At 26.8% G+C, this 11175-nt stretch overlaps 1 pseudogene across 1 annotated transcript; it reads left to right on the top strand.

Annotated features, from left to right (window-relative positions):
• Positions 1 to 7945: 7945 nt before the first annotated feature.
• Positions 7946 to 9242, top strand: LOC149056424 (uncharacterized; annotated as a pseudogene). The gene is made up of 3 exons (XR_016191386.1): positions 7946 to 8105; positions 8200 to 8358; positions 8901 to 9242. The product of XR_016191386.1 is annotated as an uncharacterized LOC149056424 (transcript).
• Positions 9243 to 11175: the final 1933 nt, after the last annotated feature.

Genomic DNA, 11175 nt, shown 5'->3' with positions numbered 1-11175 from the left:
TAAAATATATACTTTTTGGGGTATTTTAACTATCTTTTTTCTTCGTATTTTTAATCCAGAATACTCTATACTTATTTCGTTTTACCGATTTATTTCAATGAACAATATTTTGGTATTTTACTTTTCAAAATTTTGATTCTAAAGAATAAAACAAGTATTTCATTAGTGGTTCCAAGAATTTATTTCATCATCATATAGGACAATTTCAATCTGTTAATAGGTACTATTAAAATGTTATACCATACAAAACAATAATAACTATATTTTAATAACTGTTTGACAATCAATTTAAGGAAAACAAAATGATTTAGGTAAAACTGCTATATAATGCATATTATACTGTTCATAAAATAGTGAGCCCTCGTGACATTTTCAAAACCTCTGATTTCAGATGATCAAATAGCTAAGGTTTAAATGTTTAAATATTTTTTTATACACTTTTTGAACGAGTTGTACTTTTAACATAGGTTTAACGTAGTTGTCATTCGTCAATCTGCCTCAGTAAGGCTCATGGATATTTGTTCTCAAATATTATAATATGCCCTTACTTCCTTAGATTTGTTTATGAAAAACTACGTTTAGTACACATAAGTTTAAAAATGTATCTCATCTAAATTTTTGGTTTTACTTTTATATTGAATGTTTGAAAAAAATAATTCGATAGAAATAATAAAAGATAAAACTTGAAATCATCGAAAGATCGAATTTCGGAACAATTATCAAGCTTTTGAAAATTAACAACAACATATAATATTATTAAAGTATAACAGCGACAAGGTTTTTAAAACACTTTCAAACCAAGACTTATACAACTTACGGATTTAATATAAAACACACGTTCAACATTTATCGCTCGTGTAATTTGCATACAGTTATATTATGTTTTATTGTTTAGATACAAAATATTTCATTCAAGTACCTTTAATATTTTATGTTTACCTAAATATGTCGTATCGATAAGTATATTTCAAATTTCTATAGCTATTTCTATAACGTAAATCATTGTTCGAATGAGTTATAACATAACACATAAGTTGTGCCAAAGTGTATCAGTGTGTGTATGTAAGTTACACTGGGTATATATTATACAAATTATATTATGTATAATGCATTATTTAATATTCAAAAACTTTAAATTGTGGTTGTTTTATCGTTTTTTTTTTGTTACTATTGTATTAAATTTACTTTGATATTTAGTGTATACTTCTAAATATCTTGCCTGAAATTTATCCGTATAGTTTGTCACATATATATTTATAGGTACAGCCATAATAAAAACGTCAGTACCTGCCTACGTAAAAGGAATAACTGTTAAATTTAAATAACTACAGATTAGATATAATATGTTATATTGTAATAAATTTTATTTTTATTTTCTAATGTAGATATCATATAGTAATTATTATTAATTACGTATAAAGTAACAAAAAATCTAGAACAAAAATTATTTCATATTAGAGTGAATGAAATCGTTCGGTTATTTCTGCTGTTACGGTGTCACAGCACCGTTTGGCCTGTACGGTTGTACATTTCTCGTGATAATCGTAATGATCATCGAACGTAAATCGCAATCGTGATGTAATGATAATAATAATATATATTATATTATTCTCTCGGCCAGGAGGGCAAAGAATAAGGCGGCGCGCTGCGGTAGCCAAGGGGCACGGACATGCGCTCGTCGCTAACAAGGGCAAGGTCATCGTCCTCGACAATTCGCGGCCGATCAATAAATGGCCGTCACACCACCCGCCGCCGCCCGGCGCAGACGATCGGTCTCTCTTCCTCCCGAGTCCTCGCCGCTAACGCACCCACAAATCGTTTCCTCTTTCGCGTAAACACGTCATGCGTACAATAGTAAATCGTTTACATTTCGTACTGGTACCTGTACATAAATATAAAGTATATAAATATAAAGTATATAAATATATACACACGCACAGTATATATGTACAAATAGGTATAATATTATATAAGTCGTGACGATGACGAACATATCCGTTCACGCGCGTATTAATTGTAGTCTGTTTTTTACCGCGCCCTAGACCGAGGCCGGTTTCGTTTTTTGATCAAACACATAGACAACGAACATATGATTTTCGGTCTCGTAGTGTGACGAACAGTTTTCGTCCGGTTTGCGCCCATATATATTATATATGGCTCATTATATTATATATTTATGATGGCGATGCGTGTGCACTTGCAGTGTACTTGTTGTGTCCATCGCAGCACGTATTGTTATGTAATAGCTATATGTATGTCAATTCAATATTCACAGGTATAAATGATTATATAATATATTCGGTTTGAGATATTTTTTTCAAGTATATCACATATTATGTGAATATCAATTTTTGACTACGAAGCTAACAGTAATATTATACTACACGGAGTATATAACCTATATATATATTATACGGCTATACGTACATGAATAAGAATATTGAAATGATTGCCACTATATTGTTTTGATTTAATTAATTTTAAAGAAAAGTTAACCGACAATGTTTTTGTTATGTATCAAATCTCAATAAAATATAATATCGAAATGTTTGTTCACATGAATGAGCAATGTGAATGTACAATAGTTAGAAGTTAATGTGAGTACCTATTGAGTACCCTTATGAAATCTGAATAGATGTATTTGTAAATTTAAAAACAGGGATGGTGATTTTAATAATCATAATAATATTTTGCAATAATCAATAAATATTGAAATACTTTTTTAGTTATAACATTTTTTATGATTAATTAAGATACTGCAAATATTTAAGATTATAAAACAATGATCTGTATTATTCAAGGGAGTATGACGCATTTGAAAACTACTAGGCATTTTCGATTTTTACCTCGAGATTCAATTTGGTATTAGGAAGCGTCCTCCGAAATTATAAGTAAAAGCATTATTTGACTACCTATACTTATCACAAACAATCGCTCAGCTCTGAATCTAAAATACAAACTTTTTACTAACATCACACTATTTATACAAATTAAAGTATACCTACCTAGTTTATGTTAGGTACTTTTTATTTCTTTTTTTATTAGGAGGAACCCGCAACAACATAAGAAATTGGGTGTGGGGTGGTACGGTAGGGGTTATATTTATGTATTTGTTTGTAGGTTTTTAAGTTGGTAGGTTGTAACACGTATTTGCGTATGTATTGAAAGGATATGTTGCAAAAATATTGGGTGGTCACCCATCCGGGAGCTAGCAACTGCGCCTGGTACGTACGCTTGCGTAAGTGAGTTATGAGCATTTTTAATGTACTGCATATTATATGCTCATAACTCACTTAAAAATTGAATTCTCGTAAAAAACCAACGTACAAACACAGATAATGTTCTTACCATCAAGTTTCATAATAGGTCGAATTCACTGTAATTTTTAAACTAAAGGAGCTACAAGTGTTCTGCTGAGCGTAAATTTGCTATATAACGCACTGCAGGTAAGACGGAGACAACAAATACCACTGTTATACGTACTCTTAAAATCTTAACTTTGTGAAAAATATTGAACGTTTATATCTTAAATAATAATTACTTACAATTGCATATTGTAAACGTAATTAATTAGACAAAATTAGTTAAACCTAATAAAATATTATAATATCTCATGTTACACTTAAATGAGTTAATTACATAATTGTTAAAGTTTAGTATGTTTAGTATGAACTACTGCTATGTTTTGGAGTAAAAACAACTAGTAAGTTAAAAGGAGTGGTCACAATTACGTTACTAATGTTCTTAAAAAAATAAACAAGAGAGTGTGGGTGTATTTGTTCCTGTATCAATATATTAATAGCTAACAGTATTTTTATTTGATTTGATTAATAATGCCCTGTGTTCTAACTTCTATCAATTTACACCACCACAACACTATCAAGATCTATCTGTAATACAAATAGAAAATCTATTGACTTTATATAAAAAAAGGTAAGTAAGTGGATTACTGTAATGGATGTATTAAATTTGAATTCAATGATGTAATATCACTGTATACGAAAAACGATTCTGAGTGAGACGATAGAGAGATATATTACAGATAATTAAAAATTTTCAAATCTTAGATTTAAAAAGTCGTTTAAATGTTTTGAAAATTTTACCATGTCTAGGTAAGGCTAATATAAGTAAACAACCCAAATTTCAAGTTTTACGAATGTTTTTAACCAAATTACAACAAAAAAACTCCCAAAATTAAAATGTCTATAAATAGCTCAAAAATGGCTAAAATTTTCCGAACTTTAAACCATGTGGAACAAAATTTAAAATACAACAGAAAAGATATCTTGTCATTTTTTATTTGAAGCAATATTTCTGATATAAAACGTCGTCCGTAACTATTTAATATTATAAAATCGTGAATCGTACGTTTTTTCTCCTAGGTTAGGTTAAAAATGATCTTTTTCAAAAATTGATGTAATTTGTTATTCCATTCCAATAAATGATGGTGTATGGGGGTGAAATGATCGAAAGATCGGTCCCACCCCATGCATTGGTTCAATGGAAAAAAAAGTACCAGCGTAAGAACATTACCTTTCAGAAAATATGTTACATATTTTGATACTTTTGAGCAAGTTTAAAGAGAGAAAAGTGTTTAAACAAGAAAAAAGATATAAACATCATTGTATAATTGAACCAATAGGTACATTCCTCGCTCCACTTAGAATCTAAAAGTGAATTTATCTCGTCATTTTTGTTGTTTTGTCAAACGTAACAGATTTTTCCATCTATATTTTCTATTAAGTCTACTAAAGAAAGATATTGTAAAATGTGCATTAGCCATTGCCCATTACTCATTAGGTTCTGCGATATTATTATTATAATTACTAAACAGCAATTATAGGTATACGTACCAAATAATATATGGTATATGGAATATTAATTTGTGTGTGATTAATTTATTGACACGACTGAGAACAGTTATAGTTTACCTAAAACTAATTAGATAGTTTTTTCATTCTAAGTAAAATTTAACTTTTTTTTAATACTTCATTTTCATTCAGAGAGCATCAGAGCCCCAGAATAGAATTTCTAAGTACGCCGCCGTGCATGCACATTTTTTTTTTTTAATAAAACAGGAACAAACAATAACATTTCTGATGTTGGCTATTTTATGATGTTTATTACATCTATTATGATAATTTCACCTGACGACGCATTTGTATATTATTATAATATATACGAAGTATATTTTACGTTCACACATACAAAACATTAACAATATTTTTAACAGAAAAATTATACATATTTTGAAACACGACGCATTGACAAACACGAAAAATCACTGAAATGAGTTACGCCGCATGCCATGAAGAGCTTAAGGAAAATGAAAGGTGACAATTTCAAGTATTTGCAATGATTAGTTTTTTGATTACTACCATATAAAAAATCGATTTGGTCGAAAACTGATTTTGCGTAAAAATTTTCGTTTTTCTGTCATTTTTTTTTTTTTGTTTTTCCCAATTTTTTTTTAAAACTGTTGGAAAATGTTTACTTTTGACCTCAATAATGCACTCAATAAGGATCTTCAATTTTACATCGGAAACCACCCCCAAAGTTTGAAATCGAAGCATTATTTCGACTAGTTATGCTGTACACAGACACACACAAAAAAAAACACACATCATTGTAAAATCAATACATTCATCACTTCGTTCAGAATCTAAAAGCGGGTAAGTGGATGTCGCTCTGCTGTACATTAGGGGGTGGGGTGGACCTCTGGCTAAAGTAGATTAAATTTGAATGCAATGATAGGTATCATTGTATACGAAAAACGATTCTGAACGGAGTTGATTTGTCAGTCAAATATTGTCATATATTCTATTTTGAAACAAATATTTTATTTTTCAATTAGGACGCATTTTGGATAAGGCATGGTTAATCAATTTTTCCAAAAACATTGCATGTATTATCATAATTCATAATACCTTATATTATCATAGATATACAATATACATATACCTGGTTTGAGGATAAACCGTTACGCGATTTCATAAACATTTAAAACTCAAACGCTCAAAACATTTTTCCTATTATGACGCTTAAAATTTTCACTATAGCGATTTGAAGCAAAACTTATGGAAAACTTAATGTTGACTTTTATAACCTTAGATATAAATACAAACAATTTTATGATTTTTGAACTACATGAAATTATTATTTTTCAGAAAAATTGAAAATATCAGTTATCTATAAATAACACAAAAAAGTCAAAATATTTTGAAAATTAAATCATGTAAAGAAAATGTTAATCTAAATAACTGGTAAAATTTTCAAGGTTAGGTTACGCTATTTGACTATTTCGTAAAAATTTAAATTTCAAACGCACTTAAAATTTTTCCTATAATGATGCTTCGAGTTTTCTCTATAGCTACTTGAAGGAAAACTTATGGAAAACTTAATGCTGTATTTTTAATCCTTATTAGTTATAAACACAAAAACTTTTATGATTTTTCAACTTCAAATTGCAAATTTTCGTGTTTTCGACCGGTTTCGTAAAAATTTGAACTATTAACACTTATAAAAAAAATTATGACTAACGATTTTTAATTTTTTTAGCTACAATAAGAACAACTTATAAGGAACCTTGTATTAAATGTTGAAAAATTTTTTACCGACACTTCAAAAAAAAATTCTCATAAAATCGAAAATTTCAGTGGTCTATAAATAACTCTAAAAAATTTTTGAAAATTAAACAGTATATAGATAATACTAACATAAACATTTGGTGAAAATTTCAAGTTACAGTGATTAGTTTTTGAATTACAACTATATAAAAAAATCGATTTGGTCGAAAACTGGGTTTGCGTAAAAATTCCCGGTTTTCTGTCATTTTTTTTTTGTTTTTCTCGATTTTTTTGAAAACTGTTGGAACATGTTAACTTTTGACATCTATAATGAACCAAGGATATTCACTTTTACATCGGAAACCACCCCCAAAGTTTGAAATTGAAGCATCATTTCGACTAGTTATGCTGTGCACAGACACAAAAAAAAATAAATAAATAAAAACACACATCATTGTAAAATCAATACATTCATCACTTCGTTCAGGTTCTAAAATATTAATAAACCTTGTGATAAACAAAATGAAGTTTTCTCAAATGAAGGTACATTTATAATAATATAATTACTTTTTTCTATACCAATTATCATTTAATATATACCCTAAATCAAATATTTTTTTCATTTAATTTAAACAACTAATTAGGTAACCTACCTATTTTTAAACTTATTTAATTAACTACCTAACTTATTATATAGGTATGAATTTTATTTAAGTAGTTTATTGTTAAATTTAAAGACTATCTTAAATCTAGGCTATTATAATAATTAAAATATACTACTAGTTTATAATATTATTAACAATTTAGTACTGTAAAGTTCACTCTGTCCCTATATGCATTTATGTATTGCTTAGTATGATGTATCTATTGGCAACTTACATTATGTGCAGCTTGCTTGAGTTAATATTAATAAAAGTTATTTTTCTCTTATTTCAAACAGATATTTTAGATTCACTAGCTTGGTTAAAGCACAATGTTGAACCAGAATTTAAATTATATCAGCTATGGTCAGAAACTGTTCATTATCGTTTAAGCAAACCTAATATTGATAATAATGATAATCTTAAATATCCTGCATTAAAAAAACCAACATGTCACATACTTGTAAGTTAAATTATACAAATTATTAACAGTTTTTATTTCATTACCTATATACTTTTGTATGAACTTTTTGTCCTTTTATAATATGTAATTATTTATAATACCTACAAGTATTAATTTATCTAATATTACAGTATATTTAATTTTAACGAAGTCACATACATTTAAAATGTTTAATACTTGAGAGATATTATTTTTAATTATTCCATTTTAAATACGATTAGGTATTGTAAAATGTGCCTATTAAAGAGAAATATTTAATCTTATTTTAGATTAATATGGATTTTGATCATTTATTTTCTAACAAAGACCAATGCCTTATCCAAAAATTTAACATTTTTAAAGAAAAGTTGAAAATATATTTGAAAAACAGAGAAAATAATTTGAATTTGAATGAACAAAACTTAATAACAAAAATCTTAACACCTGATATATTAGGCAAGTTTTTATTATAGCCGCATAATACTAGCAATAATAGAATAATGTTACCTATCTACTATAACTCTATAATTCATTATTATAATAATTTTAGGAGATGATGACTTAGCTGTAATACAATTATTGCCTTACCTGTTCAAGCCAGTAAATATTAGTCCCCAAAAAGACAACAAATGATGGGAATGTTTCAAAATATTTTATGAGAAAACCATCAAAACTGCAACAAGCTAGTGCTGTCATAGTTAACATTACTGTAAGTTTAAAATAATTTATTGATTTAAGTACCTTAAATTTTGGCCTTGAATAGTTAAAGGGCAGATTAGTTCATAATTTTTAGCATATCAAACCAAAATAACATTTTTTAGTTTAACCACAGAAAAGATTAGGTACCTATATGGCTATATAATATAATATATAGGTATACTATATACATTTAGATTTGGTCTTTTTTTTTGGTTTAACATTAATATTTTTTTATAATACCAACAAAGTCATATGGCAATATGACATGCTGACACACAGTCATAGTGTCACACAGATATAACAATAACACTAATTACATTCCTATAATATAGGTAGTATAGAAATATGTGTAGTGTACCTAGTACCTACCTATAAGTATATGTGTATAGTCATGTCTTCATCATTTTTAGTAGTAGGTATATATTATTTATATCAAATTATAAAAACTTGATTTGTATATTCTAAATTATTATATAGCATATATATCTTTATATACCTAATGTAATTAAGATACCTAACTTTAATCTATAATTTATTGTTTATTACACATAGAATGTGAATGATCTCAAGATTACTCATGGACGTAAAATTTACAGAGCATTTAATTGCGGTCTAACGGTTCAACCATATGTTGTCATTGTTGGGAATCAAGAATCAAATTCAAATGATAAAATTGGCTACTATACAGTAATAAATAATATTTATTATAAACTTGAAACACCCATTAAGGCACTGGATATATGTTTCAAATCATTTCATGCGATTTGCATTATCCCCAAGAAGCCGAACAAATTTGGTGGTTTATTCAAGATTATTATTTTTAAATAACTGATGAATCAAAAAAAAAAAATTATAGGCGTACAAAGTTTAATAAAATATTTAGAATCAATGTAGGTGATTATTATTACATAACTGTGATTCCTAATAATTAATATAATGCAATAAATGTATAACTTAAATTTAAACAATTTCTATTGTAATGTATTAATATATACCTAGGTAGGTGGGTATTAATAAATAATATTTGAAGTTAAAAAATAATTTTTGCCTAACTATTATCTATAAAGAAATTAAAGTATGTTTTAGATATTTATATTTACATTTTTCTTTCGGTATACATTTTCTATATTTGTATAATACATTAATATTTAATACTATACCTACCTTTTGATATAATATGGTTTAAAAAATATGTACACTACATGCACTATGTAGATTGTAGATATAAATGTGTATTTTTATATGTATTAATTGCATTTTTATATTTTTAATTTAATACTATACCTACCATTAATATTTATTTATATTACTATTTACATATTATTTGCAAATAGTTAAACTTTTAAAGTACTGTACCTACTTATAAGTTATAATACATACTTAATAATTTATATTTAAGTTTATGTACCTATTTGTTGTTGTTAATATTTGACATTTTGTATTGTAATTAAAATTTTCAAAATGGTTAATTGCTTTTTATGTAATTACAAGGCGCAATGTATAAATCATTTATTTATACATTTTAATTTATACCACGATTTAAAATCAATTAAAACATTTAATTGTCCATTACAGGATTGTCTTAGAATTTTTAATAATATATTTATATCTATATATAAAAGACACCTTAAACAGCATGATTTTGATTCTAAATCAAAAATTACTATCAATTCTCAACTAATGTTAAATAATAATTCGACAAACGCACCTGTGTTCGTTGAAGATACATCAAATATACATTTAAATATCTTAGATGATATACCTTGTAACTATATGTATAATGTATCTATATAAAAAATGTTGTTTATCATATTAATATATTACACACCCCATCATACATCCCGTATTATAAATTGTAACGATTTTAATTGTTATTTTAAATGTTATGCCTGCCTAATGTTTTTAAGTGAAACTATGTTATTTTAATATAGGCACTTATCTAATATCTACACAGTTATCATGTATAAAATTTATTTTCAATAAAAAAAAAAATTATGTTTAATAAAGCTGTTTTTTTGATATTTTTTTTTGTACTTCACTCATTCTCAATCCTCTAATTGATTTGCAATTGATTTAAGTTGTATATTATAATAATTAATATACATATAAAGGTAAAAAAATAAACTAATTTAATTGGAATTACTTAATGGTTACTATAAATAATAGTAAATAGATATTATTAAAAAAAAATATCAATAAGGAATATGTACTACAATTTATAGTTATAGTTATTTCAAATTGTAGTTCAGTCAACTATTTTTAATAGTAAACTCTTATTTATTTCTAGTAATTGTCACTAAGCTTATAGTGGACATAACTATAAGTCTTGGTTAACATAACTATGAGTCACGGTTAACATAACTATGAGTAATGAGTCTTGGTTAACATAACTATGAGTCATGGTCATAGGCGCACATAGGGGGGTGCTTAGCACTCCCAGGTTTAAAATTAGCACCGCATAAACTATTTAAAATATTTATTACATAGTCATATCTTTTGAAATATTATTATATAAATCTGTTTATGTATATCAGGATATTTTGAAAATATCAACAGTTAGTTTATCAGCAGAAATGATGGTTTTAATGAATAGTCTACCAGCCAGCTTTATATATGAAGGCATGAAAAATCAATGTTATAAAAGTTCGTTTCCAAATGTCTGTAAGCTATTGAGAATAACAATTCCAATTTCGTCGTCAACGTGTGAACGCTCCTTCTCAGCTATGCGTAGATTGAAAAACTGGTTACGCACCAATATGGGCCAAGAAAGATAGAAAGATTTACCAAGCTATCTACGCTTAGCATTGAGAGAGATCTTACCAATAAA

Source organism: Diuraphis noxia, unplaced genomic scaffold, assembly GCF_037042655.1.
Source record: "Diuraphis noxia isolate RWA-SAM2 unplaced genomic scaffold, SU_Dnox_SAM2 contig0004, whole genome shotgun sequence".
Lineage (NCBI taxonomy): Eukaryota > Metazoa > Arthropoda > Insecta > Hemiptera > Aphididae > Diuraphis > Diuraphis noxia.
This window is presented reverse-complemented; position numbering and strand designations above follow the sequence as displayed.